Genomic DNA, 23,978 nt, shown 5'->3' with positions numbered 1-23,978 from the left:
AATAACCCTTCGGCCAGTTTGGGTCAGCTGCCCTGCCTGTGTCCCCCACCCCCAGCTGCTTGTGCACCCCCAGCCTCCCCTACTGGCAGGGCAGCATGAGAAGCTGAGAAGTCCTTGACAGTGTAAGCACTGCTCAGCAACAACTAGAACATCAGTGTGTTATCAACATTATTCTCATTGTAAATCCAAAACACAGCACTATACCAGCTACCAGGAAGAAAAATAACTCTATCCCAGTTAAAACCAGGATAGCCCCACAGTTGCCCATTATCAGCTGGAACAAGTGCAGTAAATGGGAAATTCACCTCAGAAATGTTCTCCTGATCCCAGCTGAAACATGGATGTGGGCACATCCCCAGACAGCCCCAGGCCTGCCAGTATCTCATGTGCATTGTCACAGTTTACCAAAGAAAAGAGGTTGGGGATCCGTCTTCCCAGTTCATCATCAAGTGCTGGATCATTCCCATGACTGAACTTGTTCAGGAGACAGTCTCAGGAGACAGCCGTCAGCTATATACACTTAACCTGCTTAGAAATATGTTTGTGTATTTTGGGGTACAGGCTGATGCAGAAAGTGAGGCTCAGTGAAAGGTACAGCCCTCAATGAAAGAAGCCAAGGCGGAACTCAAGGAGGGACAAGAGTTTTACCTCTGACCAAAGGAAAACATTGTTTATTAACCAGTTATGGGCCAGAAATTATTCCTACTATGGCTACATGATATGTACATATGGAGGGAAAACAGTTCTTAACCTAACTAAGAGGGTGGCAGGAGAGTCTCCTGAGGAGAGAAGATGTTGCCTGGGACAATAAACCTGTGCAGATCCCCCAGGAGACTTGAGCAGTGAGGTTGGCTCTACTTCTGTATGTTTTATGCTAACTGGGTGGTAACTAAGCACCTTCATCTTCATGGGGATGGTGAGCCTAAAGCAAGGCCCATGGAACAGGCAATAAGTGCCCAAGCTCCCCTGGGTCATCTCCACAGCATCGCAGGAGTGGGACTGCACTTCTCACCTTCCTCGGTGGCTGCATGGCCAGCAAGCCCGGTGGGGCAGGAACATCCTTGGGCAATCCTGGGGAAGGCTCACGTGTCTGGGGAAAGGTGGAGCATGGTAGCCTTCATCAGGTCTTGAATAGGGTCTCAGTTTTTCTAGGATATTTCTCAAGTGTGTCCAATTGGTGTAATGCTGCTGAATTGTAACGACTGCTGCCTAGTGTGCATGAAACAGCATTGGTTCCACTTAACCAGGATGTGCTGGAGGGAGGCAGGGAGCCAAGAACAATTACAGCGCTACAAATTCCTGATTGTTGGCTCTTGCAATGCAGAAGGATCAAAATAAAATAGGGAAAAAAGTAAATTTATGTCAATATCACTTTTTTAATAAGCTATTTTACCTCCTTTTTCCAGCATTATAAATGAAATGGCTGCTTTGCTTTGTATCTCAGTACTCAACCAGTGTGCGTATCCTTCAGCACCTCTGTCTGTTCCCTGTTTCATTGCCAAAATAATGGTAGGAGACAAGCCAATGGAGGCACTCCAGTACCAATATATAAACAGTCACAGCTTCCAAGAAAGACAGAAATCCGGCAAATTCTTTTTTTAAAAAATATACACACACACAGAGAGACTTTTTTTTTTCTTACTGCCTACTGTGAATCTTTAGAAAAGTTAATATATTGATCATTTTCACCAGGAACATGCATCAGCGCATTTAGATATTTGCAGCTACTGTGTCTGATTTCTCTTCTGTATTTTACAGTTCTTCTGCATTAGATCTAGCTAGAAAATACAACTGATGTTATTTTGGCTATTTATGGTTTGTGTGTCAAATACACTTTAAAGTTCTTAAATTCTTTTCAGAAGTTTTCAAGTGATGGTGGAACCATTGGTTTATGTTCTTAGTTAAGAAATGATTGCTTTAGGATAGTGTCTCAAATTCTATCTATTCTAGCATCTCCTTTGAGGCTTCTCTCAAATAGCAGAAGTTGAGGCCAATTGATTACTCTGCCACTGCCTCAGGAGAGACTCTTGTTTCTTCCATGCTTGTTATGGAGTTTTAGCTGTTCAGCAGTATAATATATAGATGTGCAAGTACACATTTTTTCTTGATACAAATCCTTCAGCTTGGAGGTGACTTTTAGTATCTCCTCATCAGACACAAAAGGTTTATACACTTATGCAAAGTACTGTCAATTCATGATAAATTATAGGAGTTGGTGATGAAAGATACAGTGCTTTGAGATCCAAAGTATCTTTAGGTTCCCCTGGGTTTTCTCAGAGCATCTTGGGCACAAGATCTCACCAGAGCAGATTTCTGTGAGTGCATAATTAAAAGCACAATTCATGGCTGCCCTTAAAATCTAAGCCATTAGGAGAGTTTGTGCTTATAAGGATTTGGTAGGCTGGGTCTTTCAAATGGTACCTATGATTTTGGAAATATAAACAAAAATGTTGAGCAATGTATCAATGAGTTCTAGATGTATTATTTTTATTTTATTACTGTAATTTCTCATCTAGAAGGAAGACTCCTGTAGATCCGTACATACTGAGGTGATAACTGATGTAGTTTTACCTTTGATCTAGTTCATTGTTCTGATTTTTGGTTGTTTGGTTTTTAATTTTGCATCTTTATTCAGGTATTTTTGAAATATCCAGATTAACATAGTGTTTAAAATTGTCCACTGATCAACAGGTGTTACTGGGAGTTTTGATTCTGTCTTGATAGAAAGAAAATGCAGTAAGACACAAAAATTCTTCACTTTTTAATGTGTTTGTTTATATTCTGTCACTGTTTCTCCTCTGTTAATCCTAGTTTTTTCATCTACCTCCTTAGTAACCCATTGAACCACTCACCTGGCTTTCAGAAATTTCCCTGTCTGGATGAACTGAGACAGAAGCCTGAACCATTCACACCCTCCACACTACAGCCAATAATGAGATTGTTTACAAATTATACTACGATGTGCAAGATCTCATTTGATTATACCTTAACTATTCTGTTTTTCCCTTCCTATCTCACAGATGATGGAAATGCTTAAAACAAGTTAAGGTAGTATGACACAGACTAATGTAAGTGTGAGCATGGCATCCAGAGGACAAGCTGTGAAATGTTTGCGTGCTTCTGCCAAAATACGTTGCATGGCTTTCTGCTGTTGTCTCGTGTTGCTGATGTTAGGCAGCATGTTCAGCAACATGTAAGCGTTTCGCCTGGTATTTATATACCCAGCTTTGGTTTTGCATAGTCTTAATAATCCACCTTTTTCAGTAGCTTGTGGCAGCTGATAGTGGCAAATCTGCAAGCTGTGTATGTTATTCTTAAGTAACGTTCAGAAGTACCTGCAAGGATCAAGGCCCCATTGGATACAGCTGTTTAGAAATCCACTGCAGAAATGTTGAAGTATGCAATTCAAATGGGTCAGAAACAGTATCAACACTTTTGTGCTTGCCAGTGAAAAGCAGCAGCTCCCAGTCTGCGTTTTCTGGAAGTCAAGCCTGGTACTAGTGCAGCTGGCTGCTGCGTACGGCTCTGCTACCCACATCTGTGCCTTTGCAGTGTAATGCTTCAGGACGACTCTTCTGTTGTCAGACTCTTACTTCGTGTGATAGATGACACACTGGAATTAAAAATTTTATGTTTTCACAGTACTCTGTTAAAAAAAGACTACTATGGGCAAATATTTTCTTCTGTGTTTATATACTTCTTTTAGTGTATGTAATGTTATGAAGGTGAGACCAATCACAGCATCCTGAAACACTTACCCACACAGGTCTTCTGATGCTGCCTGGTATTAAGAGGCAGAACTCAGTTATTCCATGCCTAGGTTTCTGTTCACCTGGGATTGCCACTCATATTTTAAGCATGCTGTGGGGTTTTGTGATGAGGATGGTCAAATACGGACCAGGTTGCCCAGAGAGGTAGTGTTATCTCTGTCCTTTGAGATACTCACAACTTGACTGGATATGAACCTGAGCAGCCTGCTGTGGTTGGACCTGCTTTGAGCAGGGATTTGGAATACATGACCTCCAGAAGTCTCTTCCTACTTAGAGTTGTCAATGATTCTACAGTTTTATGACTGTACAGGTGGGAAGTAGAGTGAAGCCCCCAAAATAACTTTCTCTGTGCTGTGAGCTATCATTTGAAACCAGATCACCAGAGATCATTGTGCTCGTCACTGTTCCATTTTTCTGGATAATAAAATGGAGATTATCAGATTTTGGTTATTACTCTCAGTGTGCCCAGTTCAGCCACTTGCAACAGAGCTACACATGTAGGTATTTGTTGTATTTTCTTATCATGCAACAAAAATACCACTTCACTCCATTGCACCCAATATGTGTAATGTGTGTGCAGTTACAGCATGTGCTGTGTGAGAACAGTATGACTTATTAGAAACATATCTACTTTTGAATTGTTGGAGCTACGCCATCTGACACTGACAGCTGTCTCTGTGATGTTTTTATAGCTCTTCTCAAGTTTCCCATGTAAGATCCCTACCTCTGCTCCTAAGACATTAATGATTAGACTGTCAGAGCTCAGAAAATCCACCTGGTGAGCAAGGTCACCTTCACTGTTCTCAGTAACAAAGGAAAACACCAGGCTAACGAGGCTAAGGAAGTCCTAATTAATGTCAATGGCAAACTCAAAGCTAGGGAAAAATAGGGCTGGCAAAATAAGTCTCTATAGAGGTAAGATTGTTTTTTGAAACCATTGCAAAAAAAGCCTGGAAGCTGTATTTTCAAATGCGGTTAGTGCTGGGGATGGGTTTCAGAAAAGAAAAGGAGTCAATAACCGATTTGTGATTTCCCTGCCTCCTTCTCCTTGGTGAGTTCCCACCAGCAGTCAGAGCCTCTGAGACTCAACCGAGGCCCTGATCTCTGTTCCCGCCTGCCAGAAAGTCACCCTGCTGTTTCTTCAGCTCAGCCCCTTCACTCCCCAAGAAATGTGCCTCCTCAGGGAAGCTGGAGCCATGGCACACAAGCAGAGCTGGGTCACCCCACAACCTCCCATCACCTGCCCTCACTTGCAGGAGACCCATCTTCCCCCATCCTGCACAGCAAAACAAAGTGATGGCCAACATCTAACCACAGTTGTTGTGCATCGTAAATGGATGTCCCAAAGACCATTTTTGGTAGGAGCCAACTCACAGATCTGTCCCTAGCACCACTTCAGAACCCTGAACTTGCTATTGAGTCTTGCTGCACTGTGCCACTGTGACAAGAAATAGTCCGTCCTCCCAATGCACCCAATTAAGCATTTTTGCTCAATTTTCTTCCCCTAAAATACTCTTAAGTCTAAAGTTCAGATTCCCTGAATTGGGCTAATTCCTCTGGTTACTGCCTTCCTCCTCTCAACTCTCTGACCCCCATTACAAGATTGCTGCAACTGGCCATCTCTCAGACACACGTGTCTGGCAGAGAACTGCTGAACCATGCAATGTTTCAGCCTATTCATTTGTATAATCTGGGTGTTTCATGCAGGTCTCTTTACTCAGCCACCTCTGGTTTCTGTGTCAGCCCAGTGCCACTGGAAGAAGCTCAGTTTCGCCACTAATTTCCCTTGCGTGGCAGGAATGCCTCCAACTCAGTTCTCTTATTTTACAAGTGTGAGGGTGCAGTCCATAAATCAGAGTGAGCATTTTTGGTTTTCAGTGCCCATATATGGATAATAGCACCTGAAACCATGTTTTAAATTCCAGAAAGAAATACTCAAATCAGATATGATGAACAAAAATCCCACAGCCTTCTCAACAGTGGGTAGAGTGAAGGAGAGGAAACAACTCCCTAAGGGCGCTGTGAGCTTCCAGTGTTGGAGAGCCTTAGGAACAAATTATTCACACATCGGAAGTGACACCAGTGCAATTAGCCTACCCTGGGACAAGGAAGAGTCTGCATGACCTCCTGAAGTTCTCTCCTGCTGTGTTTTCATATGATTCTGTTATTTTAAATGATGTTAACAGCCTCAGCCACAAAATTTAATCACCTTTCTAAATCATGCACACGTATAAGTGGCTGACACCAGGACACAAATTTGCTGGTAAGAAACAGCAGACTGGAAGAACCACTGCCAACTGTTGAATGTCATCATATCCCTCTTGCACACACACACACGAGTGTAAGTAAGTCCACCACACACTGCTTCTGCCTGTTAGTGTAAGAACAGGCCAATATTGGATACTCAGCCAACTCCAGCAGCATCCACAGAGCCAGCCATCGTGGCCCACTGAATCATGCTCTCATGTGTTCCTCTGCAAATCCTGTTGTCTTGGCTGGCTTCCTCTCTCATCTTCAGAGCATCCATCCTTCACCAAATCTTGTGACACAGTTACCTTCTCCAGGTTCATCACTGAGGAAATTACAGGAATAGTTTTTCTAATGACATACAGCACAGCATTATCCCTCACATGAAGGTTAAATACTCAGAAAATTATTCACAGACTGCCATCATTGATCAAAATGGTTTCCTACAATTTCATTCAACCTTCAGCCACACGCATCTCTGACCATGTCAGATCAGGAGACTCCTTTCCAACAACTCTCCCAGGTGGTGTCTCTCTGAAGTCAGTAACAGGAACACATGCCTTGGGATTTACCATGACACCCTCTGTGCTTCCCAGGCAGGGACATAGCTGCTCACAGTGATGCTGTGTGGCCATGAATCTGTCAAGACTGCTGCTGCCTGCCCCTTCATCTGCCCAACAGCAGCATTAAGCAAATGCCAGTGCTCTCTGAAATTATCACTGTCCAGCTCACTTGCCTACTGCCCAGTTTCCTTTATTCCCTGTGTTTAGATATTCTCTGCACCACAGAGCTAGGCATGCCCTCATCAGGACATTTCTTGTCTCATGCCCTAATCCCTGGCAGTCCATTGCTGCTACTTAGGGTGGTTTCTGTCATCTCCACAAGGTCTTCTATCCCAACATTACCACTTGACCCTTATTGTCATGATCACTCAAGTTGCTGTTGCAGTGCCACCTTTGGGGCTCTGGGATCCATCCATAACAAAAAGGGTAATACACCATCTCTTCCTCTGCTCCCACCTGCTGTTTTCAGCCATGTGCTGATCCCCTCCAATATTGCCAACTTTGAGCTCAAAGTCTTACTATTTAGGGAGTAAACAAGAGTACATGTGTTTATCACCGGAATGGTGTGTAGGCACAGCTCTCCTTTTGCTGGTGCTTATATTGCTTTCAACCCAAATAGAATGGTGCTTTTTAAATTTAAGTAGATTCATTTTTGAAAGTGTGGTTATGACTCAAGCAAGCAGTGCAGTGCTGGTCAGTGTGCATAAGCCCATCCAGCATATTAATATGGCTTCAAGGGATGTGAAAGAGCTTTACTCAAAGGGGGACATGAAAAATGCTGGACCTAGCCCAGCAAAGCACACTGTTTCCTGGAAGTGTATAAGGATCCCTAACAAATTCAGCAAGATGATCTGTGGACTGAGAGGTGTGCTCCCATCTAAGTGCTTTGCTGGCTGAGGGCCACAGACTGACTTGCTCCTGAAAGCCCATGGGACAGCTGGGAGAGTGAAATCTGCCCAGTAGAATACCAACACCTCCCTTGCCCCAGAACTATCCCAGTTTCTCAAGGTGTGAAAATCGTAGGATCTTTATCAAAGACATTGAAAAGCTCAGCCAACCTCAAGCTTTCTTTCCTTCAATGGAGCAGTTATAATCCTTCATTATGGCTGGCCAACCTTTCTACATCATGAGTCCTCAAAATGCCAAGATTTTTCCTATGAGCAACAGCCTCCAGGGAGACCATGAAGTTATTGGGGTTGTTCATAGACAGGAGCAGCATCCCTCTCCCATGCTTGCTGTGGAATACAGCTTGACTGGCCTTCTGTCTGAACCCCACACATTCTGGCTGTGCTGGTGTCTGCAACCCCAAAGCCTCCCCTACCACAGCGACTTGTGTCAGGTGGATGCTGTCAGTCCCATGGGAACCACAGTGCTTGGGAACCAGGGCTGAACCACACATCAAACATAGCCAAGGGATCAAAAGTTATCCACAATCTTAAAGATTGCATTTGCTATATATCATTGGCTTCCTTTATAATGACAGCAAGAGATATCCTTTCTCTGCATTCAGGCTATCTGGAGAATTTAACAGACAGAAACCTAGACAGAACAGTAGCATCTTACAACCTGGCAGTTAGTATACATGAGTTGAGCTAGAACTGGCTGATGCTGTTGCACACACTGCTGTACCTGTCTTCCTGATGAATGGCTATTTTGGATTTTCCAGTCGTTCAACATGTCCATCTTTAAGAGCATTTTCTTATCTCTTAAGATATATTTCCCTTTTGTAGACCTATTGACAGTCATGCTAGCACCATGATACCTCAAGTGCTCATCTTCTTAATCACAGTATTTCCAACAGAAAATGATCCTCTGAAAGACTAGATACAAAAAAGACTCTACAGTGGTGCCCATGAAACCTGTTCTTTTTCCATTCCAGATTTCTGCTTCATATCAAAATGTGCACTGGAAACCATACCTTCTGCTGTAGAAAACCATCTTTAGCAGACTTGGAGTGGTGCAAAGGGTAATTACTAGGTTATTCCCATCTCTAACCTCTGTGACGCAATTACAAAAATTGCAAAATGCAAGAATCTTTCCCTGCTGGCAAATGAGATCTGTCATTAATTTAGATTCTCACTAGAGAGAGAAGGGTGGTTAAAGGCAAGGAGAATGTATACCTCTGTAGCTCCCTTTGTCAATCAGCAAGAAAAGGCAGCAGGTTTTTTCTCATTTTGGTATTGGCTCAGGATACACAGAGCACCACCACCTGGATGCCAAGGAAATGCAGAAAAAAAGCAGTTTCACAGAAATGAAGACACACAGCTATCTTCAGCCTGTAATAGATTTAAGGGGAGGGCAGTCATTCTCCAGAATGCCTGAAGCCAGCTCTGAAGGCAGAGCTCATATATTCTCAGAAGTGCTTGAGCTCAGATCAACTTTGAGGGGGAGAAAATATTGCTTCCATCCAGTTCGTGCCAGAGGAGATCTCAAGAAGTAAATCAAAGGACACTAGGGACAAATCTTTGATAAAAGCATATCAAAACTTTGTTTAATTTGTTTGCACTGCTGTTGTAAAGCAGACTCACCAGAGACAATATGATCTTCAAATGGAATATGTTACTAAATCAGGACACAACTTACTGGAAGGATAAGTAATGATTTCATCTAAGTCATTACATCTCCCTATCAATAGCGTATCTCTGTGGGAAGCATGCTCACCTCTGGCTGAATATCAAATAATCCCTGTAGGACAGACTGTAGATGCCTGACTCAAGGACATGATAAATAACCCAAACACCCAAAAATCAGTGTGTCAGATGGTCCCTGGTTGAGATCACATGTGCATAAACACGTACAATCAAATGGTATGTGCAACATGCAGCAGATAATCCATTGTTTGTAAAATTTGCTCCTGCACAGATACGTGGGAAAGGGACACTTGTTAGGACAGAAGAAGGGGGTGGTGTTACTCCTGGATATAGGCATGTTCATGGGCACTGTGACCTCCGAGTCTTGACACATCTCAAGAACATAATCATGGGATCGGTTGGACCTGGCGAGCATGTATCACACAGTGCGTGGACCTGTGCATGTGTACCTCCAACCTGCTAAACTTTTGGGGCAAATATCCAAAGTATCCTTGCAAATATCCAGAGTATCCTCAAATGCTTCCCAGGCATCATTTCTGAACACAGGAAGAAAACGTGTACATGGGGGGCTGCACCAGGTTAAAAATTGGGATGTTGGATAGCTTTTCAGACAGCCTTGCCTTCTCCCTGCATCCCTCATCTCTGTCCTTCATACTGCTAAAATCTATTTTGTGCTTCTCTTACCTGTTTTGATGCAGCTGTTGTCCACGCTCTTCCTAAATCCTCCTCCTCAGCAACATCAACTTCTGGAAACTTTCTTTGTTCCCCTGGAGTCTCCATCTTTGTCTTTTCTGTTATTTAAAATTCCTCTCTCCCTCTTCTATAGACAGGTCTCCACTCTTCAGGACAGTAAGGCCAGATGGTTTCATTTAACTATACAACTGTATCTAAAACTGACCCCCTTATCGTACCTCACCTGCCTACCCTGTTTGATTGTAGTTGAGAAACCTATTAGCTTCTGCATCCAGGCAGCACACATCCTCAGCGTTATATTCAACATTATCACCATCTTCCCTCTTCTCTCCACACTGATGCTGTCATTTAATCCTGCTGACATTCTCTCAAGAGCATTCTCAAAAAATATCTATTATTATCATTATTTGTTCCCACAGTAAGGCCCTGATAGCTTCACCCTCAGTCTCTGTGACCTTCTCTGTTCTGGCCCTCTTGTTGCTCACCTTGCCTTCCCTCAAAATGTCACAGCTAAAATCGATTCCTTGCTTCAATTCCTTAGCAAACCACACTAAATCCTTCTACTGATTCACCTTCATCTTCTTTGTCAAGTTCATGGCCCAACCTTTCAGAAGTTCCCATAAAACTACTCCTATGGCTTTTCCTGCTTATCTCCTCCTTTTCTTCAGAACTTTCCTCTTCATGGTTCCTTCTTCTCCCATCTCAGGCCTCCTGCAACACAAAACTTCCTCCCACAGTGCCACCAAACAGACTTTCAAACCATACCAATCTTCCATAGGTTTGAGCCATTTTCAGGAAATCAGGCTTATCTGTGCTGTTTTCAACCTACTCCTGCCTCTGGTATTGAGGTATTGCCTTTGATGAGACACATGCAGTAACTCTTTTGCTCTATAGTCCTCTGCGGACACAAAGTATATGTGGGGCAGCTGGAGGAGGAATCAATGCCAAGCTCCTGCCTGTTAGCCTTGCTTGAATTTACCTCAGAGTAAACCAGTCAGTCTTCATCTGCCATTTGTTTTTGTAACAGGGGACCTACAACTCATCCCAAGTTGAAAACTTACTTTTCTGGGGGGAGTCACAGCTGCTGCATGTTTCCTACTTCCATTCTAAATTATTAGGAATGGAATGTATTTTAAATGACTGTAAAAGACCTGTTATTACATTAAAATTACATTAAGGGGAAGATCCCTTTGGAAAGGGAAAAAGAATTTATGAATGAGATTTGGATAGAGAAAGTGTCTCAGGCTGCCTATGTCCAGCATTATTTTTTTTTTCCCAGGGGAAAAAAAGAAATAAAAGTGACAGTGTCACCACAAGATACTGTCCGAGTAGATTCTTTTGAGCAGAGTTTAGCATATTGCCCATCATCCAGAGACGTTCATTAACCTCTACCTTGTATATGATGCTTGAGCTGTATATGAGGCTTAAAAATATTTACCATAACCCACACAATTGCCCTAAGCAGGTTATTTCAGCTCTCTGATTTACAAAAAATTATTTGCCTGACAGCAGCTGCCTCTGAAGTTGTTTGCAATTATATACATGCATTTTCAGTTTCCTTAAAGACAATGTTCATAACAGATTAGAAAGATCAGAGCTGCCACAAAGATTTCTAGATAACAAGAATTAGTTGTAATTAAGTAGATCACTGTAGTGGTGAATAGACTTCTCAATTACATATCAAAGTTAATAAACAAAAAAACATACAGCTATTTTATACTGATGATTTAAGAAAGCATGCACAACAGTTCAAGTCTGTGACGCACAGTATTTGTAAGGTGGCTGGTGGTTTTGGGTGCCCTGCACTAGACTTAAAGGGTTAAGTTTTTAGAGCCTGGATATTTGGGCTTTTTTTTTTTTTTAATATGAAGATGCTATAAAAATTACATCCAAATAAGAAGGTTTGAAAGAGCTAATTCCATTTTGCCGGTGTCAGCCACGATGGACATTATATCCTGCAGCAAAGATTGTCAAGTCATTTGTAATAGGTTTTCAATAATGTTGCAAAATATGTGCAAGTCGCAACTTAAATGCATTGCTTGTACATTTTATGTCTAATTAATTAGAATTTCTATAAAATATTATGATGCTTCATTCACATGCTTAGAATTTAATTAATTTGTAGTTTACATGCCCCTCATAATAAATGTCTCTCCATGATCTTGGTCCAGAGACTTATAAAAGTGTACAGCTTTTCATCAGCTTTAAAGGCAACTCTATCACTGACAGTGGTAAAGTTTACTGAGTTCTACAAAAACTGCCTCCTTCACATAACCTTTGATGAGCATGTTGTATGAAAGCCAACAGGCAGTATTTATAGACTACCCGCGTGAACAAAAGCACAGTTTGCACTCAGACTCCCTTGAAAAGCCTGTGAACCAGGTAGTAGCTTGCCAGTGTTGGTTTGGGGATTCATACTGGTGCAGTAAATAGCCAATGTCACCTCCCACATAGAAAATTTTACACAAAAAGTCATCCAAATTGGCTGAATACACTTCATCCTAGTCATGTGCAGGGTTTGACAGTCTCCTCTTACTACGTGTTGGGATAGGAGCTGCTTTTCTAATTACAGCATCCTGAAGACTTATTCCAGCCTCTTTTCAGGAACAGTAAACTCAGTCAGTCAAATATGTTTTTAAACATTGTCTGATAGAAACATCTTGGAAAAAACATTAATATTTTGCTCAGAGGAACAAAAAAACAGGGACCATATATTCTTTTGGCAGGATTTGCTAGACACTGTGCCATTATAGAATAATACAGTCATGTTTCTTGCTAAGGATAGCAGCTGTCTAGAGGAACCCAATTAGGTAACTTGGCCATTTACCCAGCTAATCAGAAATCCTCATGTTCCTATTTTTACTCACCACCAGTGATAATACCAGAAGGTTCAGCAAAATGTTTCCATGATCTGCAGAAAGTCTCCCTCTCTGCTTTAGCATAAGGCACACACAAGATCATTGCAAACCATGCTATTGGGATTGAGGGACCAGCCTTTTCTTCCTTTTAAATGTGAAGCCACACACGCCACTTGAAAAAATAATGCCTGGGTGAATGCAATCTGCTGGGGAGTCAGAAGTGAGATCAATGCTGATTCACCCTCAGGAGAGGAAGGTGGTTTAGTGGTTGACACGGTGCCTTGGGCTGCAGGTTCAGGCCAGGCAGGCAACAATGTCCTGTGTGACCTGGGCTTCACTTGCCCATGGTTCCCCCTCTGAAATTGTACATGCTAAAAGGGTTCACAAAACAGCTGGATATATTTGTGGAAGAAAGACTTGCAAGATCCTCACATGCAACAATGCCTATTGGGCTCCTGAAGTCCCTGCACTGCAAATTGTTGGAGGATGGTACAATATTCTGGGGGAACATTGCTATGGCTTTCCCTGTCCTCCTGCTCTGCCCTAGGCATCCACTGCTGGCTGCTGCCAGAAGAAAGTTACGGACTGACTGGACCTTTGGTCTGACCTTACACATACAAGGGGAGAACTGTGTTTTCCCACCTGCCTGGGGAATGCCTGTTCCCCATCTTCTCTAGCTGACGTGAATCTGGCCCTTCACATGCCTTCATGCTCCCACCCACCCTGTATTTATCTCATTACAGTATTTATACCATTACAGTAACACCTCATCAGGCCACCCTATGGCAGAGCAGGAGTTCCCAGGAGCACTGGCTCAACAGAACATCCTTAGTGCAAAAGTTCAGCCCAAGCAGCTTTTGCTCCCAGCATGGTGTCACTTCTTTCTTCTGCAGTAGAGATCTCAGTTTTACTAAACATTCACAACACCCAGATTTATTTGCCAGAGTTACAAAAATATATAAGCTGATAAAACAACCGGTATCCACCAAGGCTGCAGGAAAAAAGGTTGTTAACTTTCTTTCAGAGCCACAGCTCCATCAGGAAACAGAAGGTTTCGCATGAGGGAAGCACAACACGTAACCACTTAATAAAAACAACCCAAGCCTGGCGGGGAACTGGCAGAATTTACAGGCATTGTTCTGGGAACGGCAATCCAGCCCTCACAGTCAGCACAGCATTGTTAGCAAACACACAGAGTAGTTAATATTTTTACGTTGTTTTAGTTTTATTTGTGTATCTTGATAGGTGACATTTCCAAGACACTGCAAGTCTCTGCTGAGTTGGACCTATTATTAATTGTGAACATGCAGCTGAACTTTGAAAAATCCATACATGACAGAGAAATAAAGAAGTGAAGTTGCCAGAGTCATTTATGCAGGGAAGGTTATTCATTCCCCAAGGTTTTTTATCAGCCTTCCAGCCCTATTCAACCAGAGGCAAAAGCCTTGTGCTACTACTACACAAGGTGGATGTGGAAACCTACCTCTGCCATGAACAGGGATCAGCTCCCTGCACTTTGCCCAAGTCTATTCTATCTTTTTTTTTCTGTTATTGCAGCTAGTTGTGGGTGGCAGTTTTCTCTTGAATTATGTTCCCAGCAGGTATAACCTTGCATGGGGTTTTGTTCTTCAGTGGCTGGCTCTCCAGGGGCAGCTGAAAGAGCTCTTGAATGACACCTTTGAGTAAGTGTCTCCAAGACCCCTGCAGACAGTTTCAGGTGGGGAACTTCCTGATGGCCACATAGGGAAACAACTGTGCAGTTGGAGCCCTCCTGCAAAAGCTACTGAGGACAAACTCTTCCCCAGCATTGTGCTTGCCCAGCTCTTCACCATGAGGAGCACAGGGAAAGCCCTGAGAGCCTTAAAGCTGTTGTTACCCAGAATGAGACAAATGAAGAAGGAAAAAATGTACTAAACAGTTGTTTCGGCAGCTGAGATTACTGGTATGGTTTCTTAGCAACTGTGGGAAAAGAAGCTGCTAGAGATCTGAGCATGTCTGGTTAAATCCATCAGGTATCCCTTCATGGAGGGCCACCCTCCTCCTCTCTGCTCATCAGCACAGGGAAACTGCACGGCTGGTGGGAAGACCCCCTGCACAAGGGAGGATGGCAAACAAGCCCACCTCTCTCCACTGAGGGATGCAGGGACAAGCTGCCCATCAGAGCCTTCACATGTGGTTCTTCCAAACATGGAAAGTTGCTTGGGATTAGACTGCTCTTCATTTTAATGAGCATGGAAAGGACAAGGAAATCTTGCACTAACAGCTGCAATCAGTGATGTTCCTAAGTTACCCCAAAACAGGAACCACAGTGGAGGAGAAGCTGGGCTGCGGCTCTTCCGTCCCTCAGTGGCAGGGGCTGGGCCAGAGGGGAGCAGGAGGACACACCTGAGGCTCTGGCCAACAACCGCTCAAACTCTGCAAACTAAAAATGAGCCTGACAGCTCGCTGCAGCAGGATCCTGGCATCCCCCTGTACAAGGCACTTGCCTTCTTTCCTGGCCGTGCAGGTGGCTCAGTTACAGCATCCTTCAAAGGCTTCTGTTTTGTGGTCACTGCTTTTGAGTTCATGGAAAGCTGTTTATGGCTGTTTTCTCAGTGATCAGCAGTGTCAGTCTCTTGCAAGTCCCTTGAGCAAATCCACAGAGAGAAAGGGCTGGTGTTTGCCAAACAGTTTCAGATCTCACTGAGCGTCAGTGCTGGAGGAGGTTGCAGCACTGGTGCCAGGTTTGTGCAGGTCTCTGTACTGGAGCAGCCATTTCATTGTTTTGATTTCTCAGGGACAGTGTTTAAATCATTTAAATTCATGCCTGTGACTGACACACTGGCCATACTCATTGCTAATAGCTTATTTCCATCCATACTAACACTATCTCATTCATTCAGATATGAGAATGCTGACCTGTAGTTAATCCTACACATCCTTGACTTTTAATTTAATGACTATTAAATATTAATGGGAGCAGAGAGTGGAAGTCAGATCACCTTTTCAACAGCTTAGTGCTCCCTGTCACCAGGCTACAATGTCATCCTTGATCTTGCTTTTTTATTCCCTTTCTCCCAGTTTCACTTACAGGACAAAGCAAGCTGTATTTTAGAAAAGACTTTGCAGTCAGGTAGCTATTGCAAGGATTAGAGCTGAACCAGAATCTCCCAGCTCCTGGGTGGATGTTCAAACCACCATGCTGTTGGATAAAAAGGGTTTTTTTTTGTCTAGATGCTGGGACAGGGCCCTACACTCCAGCCCAGAGGCTATGCTAGAGAAGAGGGGAGTGCACACAAACACAGACACCCATGAGCTAGATCCCCCAGCTGATGTGCAGAAAATAATTCAGTATTCAAGGACAGATGTGAAGGATGTCTGGTGGTTACAGCCCTCCTCAGAGCATGGGAGCACTGGTCATGGATCTACCAGGGTCTACCTGTATATAGTTCATTAAATAAACTATGGTCTAGTGCCAAGGGTGGACCCAGAGCCTTGTGTGCAAACCTCTGCCAATGCAGTGCCATGTGCCCTGTTGTGTTCCCATTCTGGTGGGAAAACTCTCCTGGCTGGTCTGGGGTACAAAAGTGAATCCTTCCTTCTAGAGGAGAGAGCTGCACATCATCCTTTCAGCTTCTGATGAGTATTATAATGTCTTGATTCTCACAGGAAGCACCATCACTTCTTCTGGTCATGCTTCAACAGGAGCAAGTCATGTGCCCCACATGATTGTCCAGAGAACATTTCATTTTCAAGCCTCTAGGTTCTGGGACGGTGGATAACAGTGGTGGTGGCGGTTTAGGAAATCTCTTTCTCTGCATCTTCCCATGCCTTTTTTTTTTTCTCATGGTCTTTTCTTTTGCGTCAGGCAGTTGTGACTTCATCCTTACAACAGCCACATATAACTGCTGGAGGTATTTGTGCTGAAATCTATGTATCTTCAGATGATGATATTTTTCTGATTATAAAGCTAATGAGATAAAACAGAACTCAATCAAACCAGCTGGGCTTGAAGTGTATTGATACTTAATACTACCTTTTACTATTGTAATTATGACTTATTTACTTTTTAAATTGCTATCTGGTTTACTTATGTCTATGAGAGACATCTCTCAAGAGTATCTTTCTGACTATAGTGTTTTATTTTTGCAGAAAAACGCAGGCATTTAGTGAGATGGAAATTACTTCCTTATTACTTAAAATTAATTCAGCCTGTCAAAATGAGCTCATTGCCATGCACAGTGCTTCCTTTTTAATTCAGTCTCAGCCTTTCTAGCAATTGAAATTCTGTGCTGAGATGATGTACATAGCAGACTTTTTATACATATTAAACCCCACATATTAAAAGGATTAAGGCCACATATACATTTTAGAATAGGGAACATAATTATGAAACAAGTTTTGCAGCAGGGATAAAAGAATGCCAGTTTTCCATCAGTCTTGTAAACTGCTTTGCTAGACAGGAATAAAGCTGCAAGGATGCCCAATGGGAATAGAAGGGACTGTGTTTCCTGCTCCTGCAGGACTCCAAATTTTGCTAAATCAGGACAAAAGTAGAGAAAATATTTGCATATAAATAATTGGGATGCCAGTGCTCCCTCCTTTTCTCTTCTTGGAATAAAAAAGAAGATGGAAAGCAGAAGAGGACAGAGGAGATATTGAAACTTGTGATGGATATAGGAAGAGAAAACCTCTATAATGGGAGAAAAGTGCCTGTCACCTGCAGAGGAAGCAAAGAAAATAAGGCAGGGAGAAGGAGGAAGGAGAGGTTTCTGACAGCAGGACCCTGCCTTTCAGTTGGGCCCATAGGAGTTTCTTCAGGATCAAGAATCAATTAGGAGAGGGGGGAGAGAAGAAAAGACAGCTTTAAAAGATCTTCATACTACCCACTCCATCTTCTGAGCAGCTCTCAGCTCCCACTGCATTCTCTCCTTGTAGCATCTGAATGCAGAGGTTCAGTCCTCTGGAGTCAGCCTAGCATGTGAGGAAACACCCCAATGATTCACCTGCACTGGGCTGGTGTCCTGGTCACACTCCCTGAAAAGAGGACAGCAGGAAAATAAGTGTTGGGGGATGCGGGGAGTGGCCAAGGAAAACCGTTGCTTGGGAGGGCACCTGAAAACATTGCCATTCCCATAATAAGAAGATGAAGGGAAATTATTTTTCTATTCAGTAACTGAATAAAAAAAGTCATTTAAAAATTTCAGTCATTTTGGGCATACCATAGACAAGACATTCAGGGTCACTTCTATCTCCGAGAGAGGATGTGCAATAGACAAGGCAGTGTTACCTCAGTCCCTGGGGAGGTGATGGAGCAAACAATCCTGGAAACCAGTTACAAATACAAAGGACATGATTGAAAGTAGTCAGCATGGATTTACAAAAGGGAAATCACACCTGACAAACCTGAAAACTTTGTATGGTGACATGAATGCCTCAGTGGTCTAGGGGAAAGCAGTGGACATTGTGTATCTTTACTTTAGCGGGGCTTTTGGCAGTGTTTGCCATAACAACTTCACAGACAAACTCATGAAGTATGGACTAGCTAAACAGACAGTGAGGTGGACTGAAAACTGGCTGAACTGCCAGGCTTAAAGGGCTGTGATCAGTGGCGTGAAGTCCAGCTGGATAATGTGACAGATAAAAACCTAGGAGAAGTGGTTGATGCACCAGAGGGTTGTGCTCCTACCCAGAGGGACCTCAACAGGCTGGAGAAATGAGTGGACAGGAACCTCATGAAGTTCAGCACAGGGAAACCGCAAGTCCTGCACCTGGGGTGGAACAACCCCATGCACCAGTATATGCTGAGGGCCACCCGGCTGGAAAGCAGCTTGGTAGGAAAGGACCTTGGTAGAAAGCTGAGACAGCTGGGGTTGCTCAACTGGGAATAGAGAAGGCTCAAGGGGGACCTTATCAATGTATATAAATACCTGATGGAGATCCGGCAAAGAAGACAGAACCAGACTCTTCTTAGTGCTGCTCAGGGACAGCATAAGACACAACAGGCACAAACTGACATGCAGGAAATTGTGTTTAAACATAAGTAAAAACTTTTTTATAGTGAGCATGGTCAAGTACTGGAACAGGCTGCCCAGAGAGGTGGTAGAGTCTCCATCCTTGGGAGATAATGAAAACCTGACTGGACACACCCCTGAGCAGCTTGCTGTAGCTGACCTTCCTCTGAGCAGTGGGATAGGACTAGATACTCCAGAAGCCCCTGCCAATCTCTGCAGTTTTCTGACTCTGTGACACTGAGACAAGAAAACAGCAGGGGACTGGCAGATGGAAAATACGAATTATGGTTTAAAGATTTGTAGTAGAAGTCCAGTAAGAAACAACAGGTTGGAGTTGCCAGAGATATGTGCCAGAGTGAGCAGGGGTGCACACAGGCCCCCCCGCAGGACCACCACTGTGGCAGGGGACGTATCACAGCACACCCCACACGTGGCTGCATCACAGTGGGAGGAGGGCATCTCCCACTAATGCTGTCTTAGTCAGTCAGTAAGAGCTGACACAAATAAAGCTTTGTAAAATAAAGCCTAGCAGCAGGAGCAACCAGCTTAAACCCAAGTCTTGGGACCACCCATGCCAAAACCAGCTCCCTTGCCAGTGGACACCAGTGCTAACAAATTCCCTATCCCTGGAATCTAAAACCTCAGTAACTGCAGATGTGCCTTAACTTGTGCTACTTCAGTGGATGTTTCTGGTGAAACAGTCAGCAAGGAACTGCTAAAGTGCCAAAACTGTATAGATAAGAGGCCATGAGAAGAAATCAGAGATTTCTTTCCTCCCATGTTCAGAGCCTTCTTTATCCCACCAGCTGTGGCATTCCCCCAGCAGCACATCCGAGGTGGGAAACACACCTGGGCTCTTACTTCCCTCTCTGCATTTTGTTTCAGGTGTTTGCTACTAGCTAAGGATCCTGCCACCAAACTCTTTTGGGACAGCAAGGTGTTGGCTTTTGCAGATCTAAGACAAATTACTGTGAATCATCAGGAGCATTTTATAGATAAAGTCTCTGAGGTTAAACAGACTGTGTTTTAATTTAAATAACTGCATAAATTTGTGAATTGCAAAACAATAAAGAAAAAGCTTCACATTTTTCAGATAAACTAGTAGATTTTAACTTTTTTTAAAATAAAGTCTGGGAACTTCAAAATGTTTTTAATGAATGATTCTGAACTGAAGTTACTATTTTTTTCATTTTGAACATTTAGCAACGGTGTCTGGTATATTTCAATTTTACATAGTTTTAAATTATATTACAAGAAACATTAATTAATTTTCTCAGTAATGCCATTTATTTTGAAATTACCAGTACTGCTGCGAGCGAGCTGGGAACCGTAAGTACAGCACTCCCCTCTAGTGGGTAAAATCAGACCCAATTTTGCAGGACCTGCTGCATCCTGCCCGTTAGCACTGGCTGGAAATAAAAGCTCTGCTTTTCTCCCAAATATCCTGAAGATTCTGCGTCGATTTTATCTTTTTATGGCTTGTTATTTATTTATGGTACAGTATTTTCGTTATGAAATATAAAGGGAAGGAGAGAGGGGCATGTGAGGCTCAGGTTGAGTTCCTACTTGTGAACCTTGGTTCAGAGCAGTAATTCCCTGCATGCCCTAGAAATCTTCCTGCTAAAAGTGCCATCAAAACTAGCATGTTTTGCTTGAAATACTTTATTTTCACAAAACATTTTGGAAGCTAAAATTATTTTTTAAAAAATAAAAAGGAGATTAGGTGATTAATGAAGGACAGGTTCACCAGAGATCACCATCCAGCTCCTGGCTCAGCAGCTCATCTAAACCCACTTCAGAATCCTTATGCACTGGCATTTTCTGATTCAGAATTACACCCTTGTAATATTCACCTGTTCTGCAAGCAAGAAGCAGTGATGTTTAGGTTTTAGGAAGCCATTACGGTCAACATAATGAAGATATCCTCTTCCCAAAAAACATGTCTGCCCATTTGTTATAATTCTGCTATGCTACAGCTATAAAGGAGAACTGTTTCTAACACTCCCCATCTCTTTTTTATTCTTTTACATAATTGTGGTCATGTTTTTAATTAAGTTAAAATAGAACATTGCACTGAGCTCCTCAACAGCTTCCTGAATTTTGTGATCTATCCCATCAATCGACTGAAATCAGAGCACCATCTCTGCTGGTACCACATGCACTGAGTGCAAGCCACAGATATTTGCATGAACAATTTATCTCTTAAAAATATTTCTTCTTGACTGAAGCATAAATTGCCTTACCCTAATGTGCTAGGTAATGAATTGCATTTGAAATACGTTTATTTTTAGCAAACAAATGCTAATGGCAGCTTGCTGTTAAAAATAGACAGTACAGTTGGCACAGAAATAAAGGCTGGGGAATCTTTCTTTCCCTGATCAGTGGAAATGCCCTCTGTGTAAGTCATCTGGGGAGAAAGCATGATGTCGCTCTGGAAGTTAGTCCCTCCATCTGGGGAAACTTCAAACAGCAAGTCATTGCTTGTCACCTGAGCCCTGGCTTACAAATAGCCTCTTCAGTCCAGCATCCCCAAGGATGTCCTACCTCCTGTAGGAGCAGGGGGTGTAAGATGGAGACAGTGCCTTTTTCTTTTCCTTTCTCCCTGTCGGATGTCAGTGGGTACAATATGTGTTCTTTATGTGTCTCCAGCTATGCCTGGCTGTAGGGAGTGGGAGCATTTGGGGGGGGGGGGGGGGGGGGCTCCCACTCCTCCTCTCTTAGCAGCTGATCCACTGGCCGATGGGCATTATCCTAGACAGGCTTTTACAAATGTGAAAGTGAAATTTCCCGGGCTGCACTTTAAACCCAATACTTGTCACATCCCCAGAGAGAATGATTTATTCCCTTCCCTTTTGCAGCAGCTTTTTTCATAGTTGAGTGTTATGTCCAGTAAGTGTCCTTTCCTCTAGACTAAATAGCTCAATTTTCCATGTTTTCTCTTACATTAAGATTTCCAAAGCTTCTGATCGCTCTTATTCTCCACACTTGTCTTTACCCAGTAGGTCCACTTCTCTCTTATAGAGAGTCTACTGCCAAAAAGCAAATCATGCAGCCAAGGCCTTGCTGAGTAGGCTGGTAGAATCGCTTTGTACATCTTGCAGATAGATTTTTCTGCTTGCACATCCTGGTAGTGCATTTATCTTTTCTCACAACAGAAGGTCCCCATGGACTTGTGTGGTCAATTGGTCCCTAACTTATATTTTATACAACTCCTTTTTCTGCCCATGCACATACCACTATTGGATTGTGTCCTATTTTTTCAGGCCATTTCTCTAATTCATTATAGATTTTGAATACTGTTTCTGTCCTACAACACACTTGCAGCCCCTCCTGGAAAACTGTGGTCTACAAATGGAAGAGGACATCCAATATTCCATTGGAGATCCTCTATTGCACTATCCAAGTGGTTAATGAAGATATTTTAACAACATCAGACCTAAGACAAATACCCATGAAACTCTAATAAATGCAGTCCTTCCAGCTGGCCAGTGAACCACTAATCAACACTCTAACAGTATGTTTTTCCAACAAGTATTGCATAGCTTTTCATCGCAGTTTATCTAAATAGTGTTTCCTAAATGCTGTGAGAATGCTTTTCAGATTGTAGCCCCAATGGTGAATACCAGAGACAAGATTTGCAGGGATGGTTCACTTTTATAAGTGCAAAATAGATAATCTTCCAAGCACACAGGTGCTACATCAACCAGTATTCATCAATATTTGTTCTGTACTTTCACTAGACTTTTTTTCATTTCATCCATCACTGATGGGGATGCTGTGATGCAAGGGCTGGTCTTCTCAGCTTAATTCCTGGGTGAGGTATTGTGAAAGCATCAGTTCTCGTGGCATATTGATTACACAAGGATGCCCTGAAACCAGAGAGGCATACTCACAAGGTCTAGCTGCACCATCAAAATCTCCTAGGTGTGGCAAATGATGCCTGGGAGCAACCCAGTTGCAAAGCTGCACTGGACTCCTGCTGTCAGACCTGACCGTGTTGGCACTCCCCTCCCTCAGACAAGGGGCAGTATTTTTGCTTGCCCTCCTGGGGCTGGATCTTCCCTGAGAATAGTTTCATGGTGCATCATGGAAGAGCTATCCCAAGACACAAAGAAGATAGGTCCTTCAGCTTCCAGTAAAATAGCCTAAAGCACATCTGCTCCTCTGCACTGTTCATCCCACCAGGAGCAAGGACCCTGCTTGGCACCTGTGGGCCAGTGAGTTTCCCAGGCATGGGAGTTATGGATAGCAGGGATCTCCCCCTTAACAGCAGCAGAGACCATGGCAGACTCCAAGACCTCCTAATCTCAGTGCTGGTGCTGAATGTCTTCCAGTCTCCCAACGGATCCTTGCACTGGGGCTTTTCTGGCCCTGGTAGTTTTGCATTGAAAGCACACAGTTCCACAGTTAGAAAGGGTGCTCACCACACTAGAAAGGGCTCCTTTTAGGAGGGACAATGTTAACTTTCCTGTGAGAATTTTTCAGTCACAGACAGGGAAGTGCTTTAGAAGTGAAGATATGACATAAATCTGGTCATAAAGCTCAAGCCAGGAGCCTGGCAGCTGCCACCGTTTCACTGCAGAAGCACTGTGTTTTTTTCTGGCCCCCAAACTTGTATGAGACACAATCCCTGCTCAACAGAGATTACAAATCTAATTTTGAACATTATTTTCCAGCATTTTGCTTGAAAGGTGGTTCAAGTAGGGCAGTATCTCCTTCTTGCTACCAGATATTACCCACTGAGGTCTAGCCAAGTAATGCTGCTGGACAAAGTTTTCATGGGCAACCAGACAAGAAAGCCCAACATGAGACTTTGCTAGTTGAAATTGACCTAAAAAGGTTGAATATTATAAGATTAACCAGGGAAATTCTAAAAATAATCTAGTAAATATGATTTATTTCATACATAATCAAGAGATGGTTCTTATCTTCAAAAAAAAACCCAATGAGAAGTCCTTGATAGATCCACAGTGCTTCTTATTATCATATGATCTTAGGAGTTGAATTGGCTCTAATGAGTCAAAAAGGAACCAGAAAGGTCCAAAAGGGTTCCCAGCAGATGTAGATTGTAACAGCAAACATGGCTGGGAGTCTAGTGATAAAGCACTAGTTTAAGAAAAGTAAACCATTCCTTATTTACAGGCTTTAACATTTCCTGGACCAAACCCATAACTTCATAATTCTAAACTGCAATCTAAACAGTGGTTATAACAATCAGAAGTCAGGAATCCAAATTAAGATTTACCCACGGTGGCATATGTTT

At 43.0% G+C, this 23,978-nt stretch overlaps 1 long non-coding RNA gene across 1 annotated transcript in view; it reads left to right on the top strand.

The window, feature by feature from the left end:
* LOC113491587 overlaps window positions 1-23,978 on the top strand; it is an 87,074-nt gene that overhangs the window by 43,953 nt on the left and 19,143 nt on the right. The window contains exon 2 of the long non-coding RNA XR_003400439.1: window positions 3,021-3,068. This is a non-coding gene — a long non-coding RNA (uncharacterized LOC113491587). The remainder of the gene's footprint in view (window positions 1-3,020; window positions 3,069-23,978) is intronic.

This window comes from Athene cunicularia (genome assembly GCF_003259725.1).
Source record: "Athene cunicularia isolate RWA chromosome 1 unlocalized genomic scaffold, athCun1 chr1_part2, whole genome shotgun sequence".
Taxonomy (NCBI): Eukaryota; Metazoa; Chordata; class Aves; order Strigiformes; family Strigidae; genus Athene; species Athene cunicularia.
This window is presented reverse-complemented; position numbering and strand designations above follow the sequence as displayed.